Source organism: Mus caroli, unplaced genomic scaffold (genome assembly GCF_978045245.1).
Source record: "Mus caroli unplaced genomic scaffold, Mus_caroli_1 scaffold_10, whole genome shotgun sequence".
NCBI classification, from domain to species: Eukaryota; Metazoa; Chordata; class Mammalia; order Rodentia; family Muridae; genus Mus; species Mus caroli.
Window position 1 is genome coordinate 60,589,556 of NW_028227265.1, and position 14,987 is coordinate 60,604,542.

A 14,987-nucleotide genomic window follows, 5' to 3' on the forward strand; every position below is an offset into this window, starting at 1 on the left:
TGCGTGCGCCCCTCCCCCTTCTAACCCAGGGCCTTTGCACTTGGCAGTCTGCTCAGCTCTGAACCTACCCCTAGGGTTTCAATGACCAGTCCCATGGTCCTCTCAAGTAGCTTCACTGACCACTCTGAAAGTCGGGAAATTTACTCTGGCCACATTAATTTAGAGTAATTCCTTCCTCTGATAAAATTCAAAAGCATCATAAGGAAGTAGGTGAAGTCATCTGGAAGGAGGCCCTGTTAATCTCCGGATCGCTCCCATCTCAATAGGAAGGACTCTACTTTATAGCAGTGTTGTAATTCCATTGCATATTGTTTGTAGTCTCACAGTTTTCATGCATCGAAGCCTGTGAAACTTTATATCCTGATGTTTCTCTGAGAGGTAAGAGACTAGGCCACAGAGCTATGTGGCTAGAGAATGCAAACCTAAGTCTCCCCTCTAGGACTACAGAACCACAAAGTTCCCTTCTTCATTACATCAAGCTGGATCAGGCCATGTCAGAGAAGACAGAAGTTGGAAAGAGCTCTGATGGGAGCAGGCTGACCCGGTGAGCCCCTGATGTGTTCTAAGTGGAGCATCTCAGAAGCTGAGGCAGAGAGATTGCAATTTTGAGGCTAGCTGGGCTACATAGTAAAACTCTTGTCTCCAAAAAGATAAGTATATAAATGTTAGCAAAAACAGTGGTAAAAGATACAAAAAGAAAAGGATTTTCTATCCATTTAGCAAGATAGGTAGGTCTTGTATCAGACTTTAAATATAGCCAAGGATGACCCTGAACTTTAGATCCTCCTGCTTTCTGCCTCCCTAGTGATTGCAGACTCAGCCACTCTATTTAGTTTATTCACTTCTGAGGACTGATTCCAGGGATTGAAGCCAGCTAGGCAAGCACTCCATCAACTCACCTAATCTCCATGGCAACACTATGAGGTAGGTACACAGCCATCCTACTGAAGATGCCAAAAAGCACAGATGCTCAAGTCCCTCATATGAAACAGCACCGTGTTTGTGTATAGCTTAGGCAATCCTTCTATAGTCTTTAAATCCTCACCAGATTACTTACATACACTATACTCACTAATACAATTCCTGAGCAGCGACAAGAAAAATAGAAGTCTGTGTATGTTTAGAATAGACACAGTATTTTTAATAATATCTACCCACAGTTGGTTGGTCCTAAGAATGTAAAACTACAGATCTGAAGTTGTATCTGTCCTCTTACTAAGGAACCTTAAGAAAAAAAAGGAAGTTTAGGCAAAGCATTTGCCTCATACACAAGCATGATAACCTGAGCTCAGATCCCTACGACCTATGTAAAAGTGTAGGTTTGGTGGGGGTTGGAGAGATGGCTCAGTGGTTGGGGGCCCTGACTGCTCTTCCAGAGGTCCTGAGTTCAATTCCCAGCAACCACATGGTGAATCACAAACATCTGTAATGGAATGTGTCTGAAGACAGCTACAATGTACTCATATAAATAATAAATAAATAAATAATTTTTTTTAAAAGGTAGGTTTGGTAGTGCTATTTGTAACTCTAGCATTGGAGGATAGAACCAGAAATATATAGCCTGCCAGTCTGGCTAAATTGGGCAGCTACAGGTTGAATGAGACACCCTGTCTCAAAAAATAAATGTCCACACATGTTCCACTATATTCATAGCAGCCTTATTTATAATAGCCAGAAGCTGGAAAGAACCCAGATGTCCCTCAACAGAAGAATGGATACAGAAAATGTGGTACATTTACACAATGGAGTACTACTCAGGTATTAAAAACAATGGATTTATGAAATTCTTAGACAAATGGATGTATCTGGAGGATATCATTCTTAGTGAGGTAACCCAATCACAAAAGAAGTCATTAGATATGTACTCACTGATAAGTAGATATTAGCCCAGAAACATAAAACACCCAAGATACAATTTGCAAAACACAAGAAAATCAAGAAGAGGGAAGACCAATGGGTGGATACTTCATTCCTCCTTAGAATAGGGAACAAAATACCCATGAAAGGAGTTACAGAGACAAAGTTTGGAGCTAAGACAAAAGGATGGACTATCCAGAGAATACCTCACCCAGGGATTCATCCCATAATCAGCCACCTAAACCCAGACACTATTGCATATGCCAGAAAGATTTTGCTGAAGGGACCATGTTATAGCTGTCTCATATGTGGCTATGCCAGTACCTGGCAAATACAGAAGTGGATGCTCACAGTCATCTATAAGATGGAACACAGGGCCCCCAATGGAGAAGCTAGAGAAAGCACCCAAGGAGCTGAAGGGGTTTGCAACCCTATAGGTGGAACAACAATATGAACTAACCAGTATCTCCAGAGCTCGTGTCTCTAGCTGCATATGTAGCAGAAGATGGCCTAGTCGGCCATCACTGGGAAGAGAGGCCCCTTGATCTTGCAAACTTTATATGCCCCAGTACAGGGGAAATGCCAGGGCCAAGAAGCGGGAGTGGGTGGGTAGGGGAGCAGGGCGAAGGGAGGGTATAGGGAACTTTCAGGATAGCATTTGTAATGTATATAAAGAAAATATCTAATAAAAAAAAATGTCCAGTTGTGGGTAGTGCATGCCTTTAATTCCAGCACACAGTGAGTTGAGCCAGGCAGGTCACTATGAGTTTGAGGCTAGCACCCAGTGAGATCCTGTCTCAATAATTAGATTAAATAAAATGTAAATAATGATAAAGGAACATTCTTCCTGTCAAATCCTGGACTCTACACATATGTATATGTGCCTACCTCCACATACACATACACACACTTGCATGAACCCATACACACATATGCCCACACACAGACAAAGAAAACTGGTGCTAATGTCGAACTTCCTATCTCTTGAGCCTTGAAGGCAAAATCAGTCAACTTAGCTAAAGCGTTTTCTGGATGTGAAGCCCTTGTAAGGCACAGCTGTCCTTTTCTAACTCAGTTTTGCAGGGAAAAAATGCTGGAAGCAGCCTCAGAGGTTCCTCACCCGGCTCCCCATTGTATCCTCTGCTGTACCTCCCAACCTTCCCAAACATGCAGGTGATCACGTGTACTCTGGGTCCTAGGGACTACATTCAGTGCTGGAATACAAGCAATAGATATAGCCACAAATAGGGGAGTTTGCTATTTACAGTAATTAACCCCGGACGTACTAGAGAAGAAGTGAGACACTAGCTCAGAGCCTAGGGACTGTGACTGTTCTGTTGGAAAGGCAAGTGAGCAGGAGCCCATGTCCAAGACAGCCGCTTCCCTCCCCCAAATGGCCAAAACCCTTAGAGAATATTAGCCTCCCAGTCTGGGACACAATGGCAGTGTGGCAGACAGGAATGAGTAAATGAGTAAATTAAATTGCAGCACACTGGGATTCAGAACCCTCTGTTGTTTTTAACTCCCCTCTGGGAGGAGGAAATGAAGGTGCCAACCTTGCCCATAAGGGAGCTAAGTGACTTCTCAGAAGCCATGGTCTCATGTGCTTTATTTGTTTAAATGAGTTTAGGGCGATGAGCAAATGTGAGCGTAACAGGGCCTATTTGAAAAAGGCCTAAGAACTGACAAGGGACTTGCTAACTTCTTTGTCTGCCTGACATTCCTCAGCCCCGGGGAGAAATTAGCTTAAAGACAATTAGCCCGTTAGCCACCAACCGTGTGCACAGAAGCAAGCTGAGTGTCACTGGGGGAAGTGGTCTGTAGTCTTGTTTCTTCATTACGTGTTTGCAGAATGCCTGTCACATGTGGAACATTGAATTGAGCACTTGAAATCTAGTAGGAAAGGAAGCTCACCAAGTCTACCATGCCTAGTTTATGGCAGTCTTTGCCTATAATCTCAGCACTTAGAAGGTTGAGGCAGGACGACTTTGGTAACTTTAAAAGCCTAGTTATGAATCCTGGGCTACAGGGTGAAACCTGTGTTACTTCGCTGTTTCTGTGATGAAACATGATGACCGAAAACAGCCCATGGTAGAGGATATTTTAGTTCACAATTCCTGTGGATCCTCATACATCCTTGCTCAGGGGCCTTATCATATCCTTCGTGAGATATGGAGAGTCCCCAGTGTGACTTAAATGTAGTCAGACTGGGGTTTTAGACATAACATAATATTAAGTGTTTGACTTATGGTTTCCTTGTGGCTAGAGACAGGCAAGCCTAGTGGCAGAAGCAGGGAGCTGAGACCACATCTTTAACAGGAAGCATGAAGCAGACTGTGAACTGGAAATGGGTTGAGGCTTTATATTCTCAAATCCTCCCGGTGACGTGACTTCTTTCAAAGCTGCTCTCTGAGCAGTATACCAATTGAGGACCAAATGTTCAAATGGCTGAAACTATGGGGGACATTTCTCATTCAAACCACACACACACCCCCTCAAAAACCAACCAACAAACCACTACAGTAAACCAGATGTCTTGCTTAAGAGCTTTGTTAAGCAATTCAGATTTTCATGGGTTGGACTACTGGTGATCCTGGAAGACTCATTCTGAAGATCTCTAGCTTAGGGAAGGTTGAAGAGGTTTTCTGTTTTAGAAGAGGCTGAGTAGAAGAGGAGAGAACAGGGGCATTGATTGGACCTTTTGGGTATAACTGTATGTAAAGTGTCAGATAGGAAGAAAAATGGCTTATTATGGCTTGGCAGGGAGAATACTTTGGGGGATGACTGTCCCCTTCTTGGAAAAAAAAAGCAAGGGGGGGCGGGGCGTATATACACAGGTACAGCTCAATCTCTAATCAACCCTCCTCCAGAGACTGAATGATGCCAATTCGGGTAACTTTGCGTTTTCTAATCACTACGAGAAGATGAGCCTTGTTCAGTGTCATGAATGGTTTTATTGATCATAAGAGGTGCTGGGACAAAGACCTTTTATTTCTCAGCCAAACACAGGTCCTGAGTGTGACAACTAGACTGATAATGTCAAATTGTCCCCTTGAAGTGACCATGCTGAGGGCAAAATTTGACAACAGTAAAACAGAGAGAGGGAACAACCAGAGCCCAGCACCACTGACCCCAAGCAAGGAGTTAAACTTTGAGATTACTGACTCCTGACATATTTCCCTATTGTTTAGGTCAGGCTATGCTGGCTTTTTAAGCTACTTGTAAACAGAAGCATTCCCAACTGATATAGAGCTTCATAACAGACTGCAGTATACCACTGCAGGGGTATACTTCAGAACAGGGGACAGCCCAGGTCCTTTCTAAGCTAGGGTGTTAAATTACAATAGCGCGCTACATTCCACTGGGAAGAAAGGATGGAGAAATTTGCTGAAGCTTTGGCTTTCTAATTTCTCCATAGTCTGGCTCCATCTTGTATGTACATGAAAAGGCTTCCTGGAGAATAATCACATGTAAACCAGGTGCCTCAGCCTTACAGTCCCAGTGCTTGGGAGGTGGGCACAGGAGGATAAGAACTTCAAGGTAATCCTTCTTGACAGCTACTAGTTCAAAGTCAGCATGGACAGTGTGACACTATCCTAATAATAATGGTAATAACAATAACCATTATTATAAATGTATATGTAAATTAGGAAACACACAATCTGGAGCAAGTTAAATGGCAAAAACTACTCTTGAAAGCACCTTCTACCCCAGAGGTTGTCAAGGACACCCCTCTAAGATGCATGAAAACCACACTTCTTGACTGTTCTTGAGGCAGCTGGGAGACAGGGTAAACACAGTCTGTGGATCTCTTAGGCCTTGCGTTTTTTTAGCCTCATCATATCCCCTCTTCAACATTTGGAGAGTTCCCAGACTCATTTAAATAAAGTCAGCTTTCTTATCTTAAAACAGAAGGTCTTGGAATTTCAGACTTAACATAATATTAAGTGGCCATGTGATGCTTTATTTTCAACCCCCCTTTGGTTTTATGCATTCTTTACAGTGTTCCCCTTGACAGAAAGATAGGGCAAGTGTTATTAGACCCACTTGCTCATGAAAAAGTGAGTTTCAAAAAGGATATGACAAAACTAAGTTTGAAACAAAGGGGCTAGAGGTCCGTCTCCTGAATCTAACACCAACCACTCCTTTGAGATATTGTCTTGTCTATTACACTCCACCCCTGAGTGCATTTACTTAAGGAGTGTGTGTGTGTGTGTGTGTACTTGTGTGTGTATGTGCATATATGCTTGCTATTTACATGTGTTGCATTTTAAAGATTTGCTGTCAAATAAAAAAGGATGCAATCTTAGAAGAGAAAACGTATAGAAGAGACAAACTACTGACTTAACTGTTAACTGAGCAGGTTCTGTTCCTACATGGCCAGCTATGGGTTCTAGAGATGATGAATGAGTTGCCAAGTGCCTTAGTTAGGTTTTATTGCTGTGAAGAAACTCCATAACCATGGCAACTCTGAAAAGGAAAACATTTGCCTGGGACTGACTTAGAGTTTAGAGGTTTCATCCATTATCATCATGGTGGGATGCACGGCAGTGTGCAGGCAGACATGGTGCTGTAGAAGCTGAGAGTTCCACATCTTGATCAGAAGGAAACAGAAGGAGCCTCTGTGCCACGCAGGGGCAGCTCGAGCATAAATAAGACCTCAAAGTCCGCCAAACACAACAGTGACACATCTCCAACATGGCCACACCTACTCCAACAAGACCCCAGTTCCTAATTGTGCCACTCCCTATGGACCAAACATTCAAACACATGAGATTATAGGAGCCATTTCTACTCAATCCCCCACACAAAGTCAAAACACAGAGCCTGAATCTTAGAGGACAGATTAGCGAGATCAAGGAACCGCTGACTTAGTGTATCAGGTTGACTCAAAAGAGTTGACCCCTGCCCTATCCTCTGAAACATTTGTTCACCAACACGGACGGCCGAGGTCAAATATAACAACAGGTTTGGTGACACATCTTTCTAGACCTGACTCAGGCATAGGAAAGTGTGAGGGATGTGGCCTTAGATGTATGAGGAAGGCTTTGGGAATTCTACTGGGGCAAGAGTGTAGCACATCTAGTCATTGCAGAGCATTCCCTTGGAATAAAGAGCTAACTGAGCTTTTTGTCTTGCTGGTGGTCATGTTATTTAGGTTTTAACTGTGCAGCCACGTCACACATACATACATAGTACATCACAGGCTTCCTCTCGTCAGTCTGCCTCCTCCACTCTCAACTCACCTCCCTTTACCTTTGAAGTATCCCGTCCACAGATTGTTTCTATTGTCCCATGGTACATCCAGTTCCAACCTCACACCCAAATACTGCCCACCTTCTACCTAACTGGGTCACAATAGGATAGTATGCATGCCCAGCTCTCTACCCACGGTGTATTTGAAAGAGATGTCAGTGCTACAGTAAAAGTGTCTTAGTCATGATGAGTCACAATTGTAATCCTAGCTCTCCAAAGAAAAGTCGTGAGCTCAAGGCCAGCCTTGACTACTTACTGAGAATATGTCTCAAAAAGGGGAAAAAAAGTACCATATATAATACCCACTTTGCAGAACAGGAAACTGAGGTCTAGCTTAGGATATGACTTTGTAATAGCAAAGGTAGGGCCAGAACCAGAAAGCTATAGGCTCCTTTGCCCAGTTCTCTGGAATATCACAATCGTGACAAAATTGAGTTTGACCAAGGACAAAGTTGACAAAGATCTGTAATCCACCATTCTTAGTCTCTCTTCAGAGTCTACTGTTACCTTCAAGTGCCAGAACAATTGTTCTGTATCCTCCCTATTCACCAAGATTCCCGAGACACCTCTGAGAAGACATGTTTACACCAAGTCAACAAGTGGGGCACAGAAGGAAGACAAGGCTTTCATCAAAAGAGGCATCATTCTGCCTGTGGTGGTTACAGAGGTGTGGGCAAGGATGGGACTCGGACCTGGAACTGGGAAATGTATAGTTAGAGGAGCAAGAGAAGCACTTCTCAGATAGAGAGACGTCTGGCATAAACTCTCCTGTCTCAGTCTCCCAGGTCTCCCAGGTGCTGGGATTACAAGCTGGCTGGCTATTTATTTTCCCTCTTTAGTGTTCAGGAAGCTAGAATTACATAAATAATTAAAGCTTTAAATTAATCTAGGGTCAAGACCAGGAGGAAGCAGCAGAGGTTTGGGACAGGAGAGTGTCAGAAAGACTCTGATTCAGTCATGCTATTAGTGATTCCCTCCCTCCTCTTCTCCTTCCCTTAACCTGCCCCTTTCAGGACAAAGCTGGCAATTTCTGGGCAGCGCCTCTGCCTTCAGACTGGCCTGCTTTTCACTATCTTACCCTCAGTGTACCCTCAGATAGGTGGTGAAAAGTGGGTGGATGGCTGACGCTTTTACTGCTGGGGATCGAAATTAAGGCCACAACCTTTATCTCTGAGCTAATTATTCAGCCCGCCCTGCCTATATATTTCCACTTTATATTTTGAAACAAGGTTACACTTCGGTGCTCCAGGCAGGACTTGAATTTTTAATTCTCCTGTTTCAGCCTCTCTCAAGTCCCTGGGATTACTGGCTACCATCACTAGGTCAGGCTTCTGAAGTGTCAAAATTTAATTGGATCTTTTTGAGGAGTGAAGTCAGGAGGCTCTGGGTTCTCTGGTCTGTAATCGCAGTAAGGTGAAGCAATACCCTCAAAACCCCTCTAGACCGTTAGTTTGGTCCTTAAACCAAGAAATTCAACCTTTTGCTGAGGTAGTGGCTGGGAGTTGGGCTGGAGAAATCACCGGTAAGAGGCAGAGGTAGCAAAGAAGAAGGGAATGCAGAAAATGGGTAAAGAAAATGCGAAGGCGAATAGACTGCAGACAGAGAAAACAAGAACGAGGAGATAGTGGAAGATGAGGAAAGAGAGAGAAAGGCTGAACAGACAGGAACCCCCGAGTGTGATGAAACGAGAGCTAAGAAACTGCGAGCCTGACCGGCGCGGGCTTTGGGCACAGAGGAGCCAGGAGGTCGGAGCAACCCCAGCTGTCAGCCTGGAACAAAGGCCTGGGAGAGAGCAGGACAGGGTGCAGGCAGTGCGGGCCAATGAATGTCGTTGACTCTGGCCCCGCCCCACTCGTGCCCCGCCCCACCCCGCCCCGCCCCGCCCCGCCCCGCCGGCGGCCAGGGACCCAGCGCAAGGGCCAGAGCGCCCGGACGAGCTGGCGGGCTCTGGGAGGCTCCGACAAGCTCACAGTCCGAAAGTTTCTCTGCCTTTCTGCTGCTCCTGGGAGTGTGACTTGAGCGACGCGGGATCCGCCGGCTCTAGTAGCCCTCCAGAAAAAGAGAAAGGGGCACTGCACAAAATACAACGAAAAATCAAAATCTGCAGCCATTTGCAGCTATTCCCGAGGCGGAGGAGGACAGACAGGTAAGGTACGGGTACCCAGGGTCCTGTTCCTCCTTCGTGCAGGGTCTACAGCCCTGCGGACGGCCCAGGCACAGGGAAGACTTCGCTTTCTACAGCATACCACTCCGGGAGTGAGTCCGCTCGTCTGTCGGTCTTTGTCTGTCTGTGTCCGCGTCTGTCTAGGTGTCTTTGTTTCTACATGTAACTATCGGGGTGGCAGTGGTAGGTGTGGGGGAGTCTTCTCCCCTGTCACTGCTTGTATTTCTAATCTGACCCCAGCCGGTAGGAAATGGTGTGCATCAGTCAATCCTTATGTCTTTGTCTGTCAGACCGGGGGTTCTCGCAAACCTGAATTTCATCTTGGAGACGTGCATTAGGTGACATGAATGTAGAGATGAAGAAATGAGAGGTGAGGAAGTGAGGCCACAGAGACTGGGGCCCCAGACAGAGGATCCAGCTGCTGGCGACTGGCTAGTGAACTTTACCTTGCTGGCTGGAACTTTGGAGAACATTGTATCTGGAAGGAATAGGAATGAGCTTGGACGAGTACACAGGTGGACAGACACACTGACACACCTCAATTCACTCCTTTTTCTCATTCACCACAGGGAGTCAGATCCCCTCTGTTTTTGCTTCTCATCTGCCCTGGCTTCACTCAGCAATAGAAACCCAAACACCACGGACCAGGTGATGTTTCCCTTCCCTGCTCCAAGTGGCAGAGATTAAACTGTGGCACATGTGAGCATTCTGCTCACCCACGGTTGTCAGTCCTCAATTTCCCAAGCACTAGAGATGTTCAGGGATCCAAGAACCATGCCTTCTGCCCTCAGGCTTTCTGCATGCTCCTTGGATTGCTGAGGAGTAGGCTCTGGGTTCTGGGTAGCTGTCATCGAGACTTCTCCACCAGAGGGTCTCTCCTTCCTGGAAACACAATCTAGTCTCAGCCCATCACAGAGAGATAAGCTGGCTGCATGTACTTCTCCCAGCACCCAGGTCCTGGCGAGGGGGCTGCTGGTAAGGGAGTTTGAGGATTTGTAACCTGAGCTTCCTTCAAGTTCAGAAACGATTTTCTGCAGGCAGACAGAAGGAAAATGGAGGTGTTGGAAAGGTGTATGCACATGAGTATCCGAGTTAGAGTTTACAAGGGTAAGAGTCTTCAAGGTTGGCACAGAGCAGAATGTGGGCAGGAGTCTGTGGGCAGAGAATGCACCCTAATCAGGCATGGCCCACACCTTGTAGTTACCTAGCTCTTTCTTCTGACCATTTTCAGTGCATCATAGATGTTATCTCATTTGTTGTCTCCTTTATCCTCACACCGTAACTACCACATTAGCAAGAGATGTGATTTACTCTGTGTCTGCCAGTGAAGAAACAGAGGCACCGAAATGGAAGGGTGTGCCCCGAGATCCCATAACTAATGAGAGCCAAGTCCATCATTAATGAAATCAAAAACTTCATGTCTTAGCTGTGGAGATGGGAGTATAGAGCAACTCTAGCATCTGCTAGAGTTGAGAAGAACTGTCTGTGTGTGGGGGGGGGGGGAGGATGAGAGCATCCTTCCTGGAAGGTTCATGGAAGGACCAGACATTTGCTTTTGCTCAAGACGATTGTCTTTCCTATTTCTAGCGTATGTCTTGGCGCCCTCTGCAAGGCAAACCTGCTTTAGCCATTCAGTCTGTGCACTCTTGAGACGGAAGGCGATTTCCTTGTGTGTGGCTATCTACCTCTGATGGTTGCAGGAGCTGAGGTAGAAGAAGTATGCTGTGGGGAGTGCTCTGGGTGTGCCAGTTTTCTGAGAGTGTGAAGAGTGCTCAGTTGCCATGCAGGGTTAAGAAGTGAGATGTCTGCATGTCTGGGGGAAGAAGTAGATCTCTGTTCCTGAAAATGTATTCTTATGCCTTTGGGCGTGTTTAACAGTCACCCCACAGCTTTTCATTGGATGCTACAAAATGCAAGGCTTTGGGACCCACAATGAAGCAGGAATGAATATCATAGGCTGGGGTTAGTTTCCTTGAACGAGTGCTTCCTTGAAATTCAGGGACTCTGTGTTTGAGACCCTAACACTACATAAACCTACATATGGTGGCACAGTATTATAACCAAACCTTGCCCAACTGGTGGAGATAGGAGGATCAGAAATTCAAAGCCAGTCTTGACCACATAGGAAGTTCAGGATCAGCCTGTGCTACCTGAGACAATCTCAAATGCAGAAAACAATAACAAACAACCCAACAAAAAGCAACAAAAAGAAATATGGCAAATAATCTATTTTTAGCAACTTCAATCCAATCCATTTATGAATAGTATTGTAACAAAGTTTAATACTATCCACTGAGTGCCGTCCAATCTCACAGCATCGTTTTAACCACAGGCATCTGCCCCTGTAGGTTAGTCCCCCGACCATCTTGCCCTTAGGTCCAGATCCTATTTCTTCTTCTGAGATATTTCTACCATTTGGTGCTGCCACCACAGTGACTCATCGCCTCCCCAAGAACTCCAGAGTTTCTGGGGAGGAAAACCACACAGTGAGTTCTCAGCTCAGAGTATAGTGTCTACCTACTCTTTCTGTGTTTGTCAACTCACAAGAGCAAATATGGGAGGAGAAGGTGCTAGACCCAATTCAGTCCTGGGGTCTGGAGTTTGTGCCTTCAGAGCTTTAGGCAAGCAGTTGCAGAACAATGGTAAAGGATTTAGCAAAAAAAAAAAAAAAGGGGGGGAATTTCCAACTGCCTGGGGACTCTTCAGGCCATTTACATCTCAGCACTTTGAGTCTGCCGTCTTTGAATGGATCTCCTTGGTGCTGCACTTTGGACACTGGGGATTCTTTGGAGAATGTGAACTGCTGTTGGGTTTGGGGAGGTAATGCGGCCCTGCTTTATGCTTCACATGCTCTTAGCATTGTGGGTAACGATGTCTCCTATTGTGATAACCACATATGCTCTCTGGAGCCCAGGAGCATTTCAATTTTCCTTTGGGAGAGCATTTCTCATGCTGGACAACCTGAATTTCATTGTTATTTCATTAAAAATTGAGACAGGGACTCATGTAGCTCAGGCTGTCCTGAAACTTGTTATGCAGCTAGGAAGGACTTTGAATTTCTTTTACTAATACTTAGATGATTGGCATGTGCCACTACACCTAATTAATTCAGTACTAGGGATCAAACCCAGGGCTCCATGCAAGTGCTTCTAACTGAGCTATGCCCCCAGCTCTCATTTGTTGAAGGTCTTGCCCATGTCAAGTGCTAGAGACATGAGTGATACTGTTAAAGAGGCGAACTAATGCACTGAGCCTAAAATTGGTGATGTTAGTTAGAAAGAATTAATTAGAGACAATCCCACTGAACTAACAATCCCACATTAACTTTAGTACAACAGCTGTCTCAAGATGGAGGTGAACTGAAGATGCCAGAGAGGAGGTAGGTGGTCAGGGCTTGGTCTAGAAGATGAGCCTAAGCAGGTGTGTCAAGAGAGTCGGTAGAAAAGTAAGGTCAGCATTCTGCTTGCAGCTGAGAGCTGAAGAGAACCCTCTGGGGCTCTACATGCCCCTCATAGCAGTTGGAGAATGAAAAGTGGGAGGGAACTAGCTCTAGTAAGTTTGTAGTTTGGCTCCCACAGTGACTTCTTTAAGTTTTAGGGGAGTGGGCAAGAGACCTTGCTAAACTCAGGCCTAGCTGGGCTGACCTCCCAGACTCTTTAGCAGAGTCACCTTTGTAGGCTTCTGTTCCCCTAGATCCTGGCTTCCACCTCCTTAGATAACTCCAGAGCAGTGAGGAGGAGGTTGGGAGGTCTTGACGACCACCAACTACAACTGCCTGGGAAGCAATGTGTATCAAGACTTTTTTTGAGTTTCTTTTTTCTTTTTAGCTTTTTTGGGACAGGACCATATATAACCCAGGTTGGCTTTGAACTGTCTGTTCCCTCCCCACAAGTCTTGAAGTCCTGATCCTCCAGGACCAGCCTCCCAAGTGTTAGGATTAGAGTTGTGCCTACACAGTCCCAGGTTTGCTTTTGGATGGATCCAGACTTCCCCAAACAATTTCTTTCCCTCCCTCTCCCTCTCCTCCTCCCTCTCTCTTCCTCCCTCCCTCTCCCCCTCCGCCCTCCCCCCTCTCTCTTTCTCTCTCTCTCATAGAAACTACACTTTCAAAGAGGACTTCCTGTTATCATCATTGATAATATCCACCTGCCCTATATTGAGTAAGGTGAAGGAACTCGCCCAGGGTTTTCCACTGAGCACTGATGCCAACTGATGGCGTGAGTACTGGTTGTAATATAGTTATGAGGCTATTGGGATTCATTGATTTTTTTTCTTTTCTTCTCCGTTTTGTCAGAAGGGAATGGTGCTTGATGTAGAACTCAGGCCCTTGCACGTGCTAGGAATGTATGTCCCTTAGCACAGAGCTACTCTCTCAGCCCCTGATCTTATTAATTAAATAGATTTAGACTCCCTATGTCATTGACAAAGGCCTAATAAACAAAGAAAGAGATATCTTTAAATTTGGGGCCAGCATTCCCATGGTGAAAGGAGAGAATTGACCCTTATAAAGTACCCTTAGCATCAAGCATGCATGGCTCCAAATAAATAAATAATAAGTTAAATTTAAATTATAAGAGTATAGCTACTCTAATAAATATGTAATTTGAGGATGATAAAGGGCTCAAACATTTTTAAAATTTTATTGTGCTTCTTTTAACCCCTTCTTTTAACTCAGTGCTATATATCTCATAAATCTGTTAAGCTCAAATCAAGCCAGGAAGTAGCCAAGGATGAGATGTCTATTTGGGGTTTGCTTTAAAGAATGATTTCTATGTGTTAGATTTCTCCTTAAATTTAGTAAGTTCATGTGATTTATTGATAAAGTTCACACTGAAATTAGAGCCAAAGCTTCCTCCAAGGAAGCTGAGTTAATGTCTATAGCAGGTAAGTTCCAGAATAAAGCATGGCCACAGTCTCTTTGCTGGGAGTCAACACATGGTGTGGAAGCCAGACAAGAGTTTATCACATGTGGAAGGTTCCCCTAGTTGCGGATGGAGTGCTATAGGAAGAAAGGGTTGGTGGGAGAATGGAAGGAGACAGCACTGAGGGGATTGTTCTAGTGGGTACAGTACATGTCTGATTTTTCTTTCTAAGTGACAGGCTAAATTGGCACCTAAGCTGATGTGATGTGGGCTGTGTCCACTACCTGGAGCAAAGGCTGTCCTTTGCAGAACACCAGTGGATTTGCTTTGTCACTGTATCACTGTGGAAAAGAAGACTGCTCTCAGAGCACCTGAGAGAGCTCATCATGTTCTCTCTCTCTCTCTCTCTCTCTCTCTCTCTCTCTCTCTTTCTCTCTCTCTCTCTCTCCTTCCCCCTCCAATTCATTCATCCCCTCTCCTGTAATACCCATGCACAAATGCACCATTTCAACATGTGACACAGAACTTCTGTGACTCTCAAAATCCTAAGACCCAAAGAGCCACACCCTGCCTTCCTGAATGCCCTCTCTGTGGCATGACCTGAGGTGTGGGCAGTCAGCCCGCACCCTAACACCACAGAACCTCAATTTCTATCATCCCTAAAGCAGTTTTGGGTAACTATGAATTCTTCACAGCTGTAGTTCCTCCCAGGGCAGAACCAGTCTGGTTGAAACGCTCAGCTTAAGGGACATACAAGAAAGGGGTCCCTCGAGTGGAACTGAGATGAAGGATGGGGGTGCCTTTTGCTCTTGGCTCTGAAACTCTGTGCATGCATCTCATCCAGGTGG

The 14,987-nt window shown here is 45.2% G+C and overlaps 1 protein-coding gene across 2 annotated transcripts in view; it reads left to right on the forward strand.

Annotated features, from left to right (window-relative positions):
* The first annotated feature begins 9,017 nt into the window (after positions 1–9,017).
* Positions 9,018–14,987, forward strand: part of Lzts1 (leucine zipper tumor suppressor 1) — a 51,400-nt gene continuing 45,430 nt past the window's right edge. Inside the window, exons 1-2 of one of the 2 annotated variants that reach the window (XM_029481011.2) lie at positions 9,018–9,259; positions 13,373–13,494. The gene's annotated coding sequence lies outside the window, so the exon portion shown is untranslated. The remainder of the gene's footprint in view (positions 9,260–13,372; positions 13,495–14,987) is intronic. The other variant, XM_021170936.3, reaches the window with a different exon arrangement.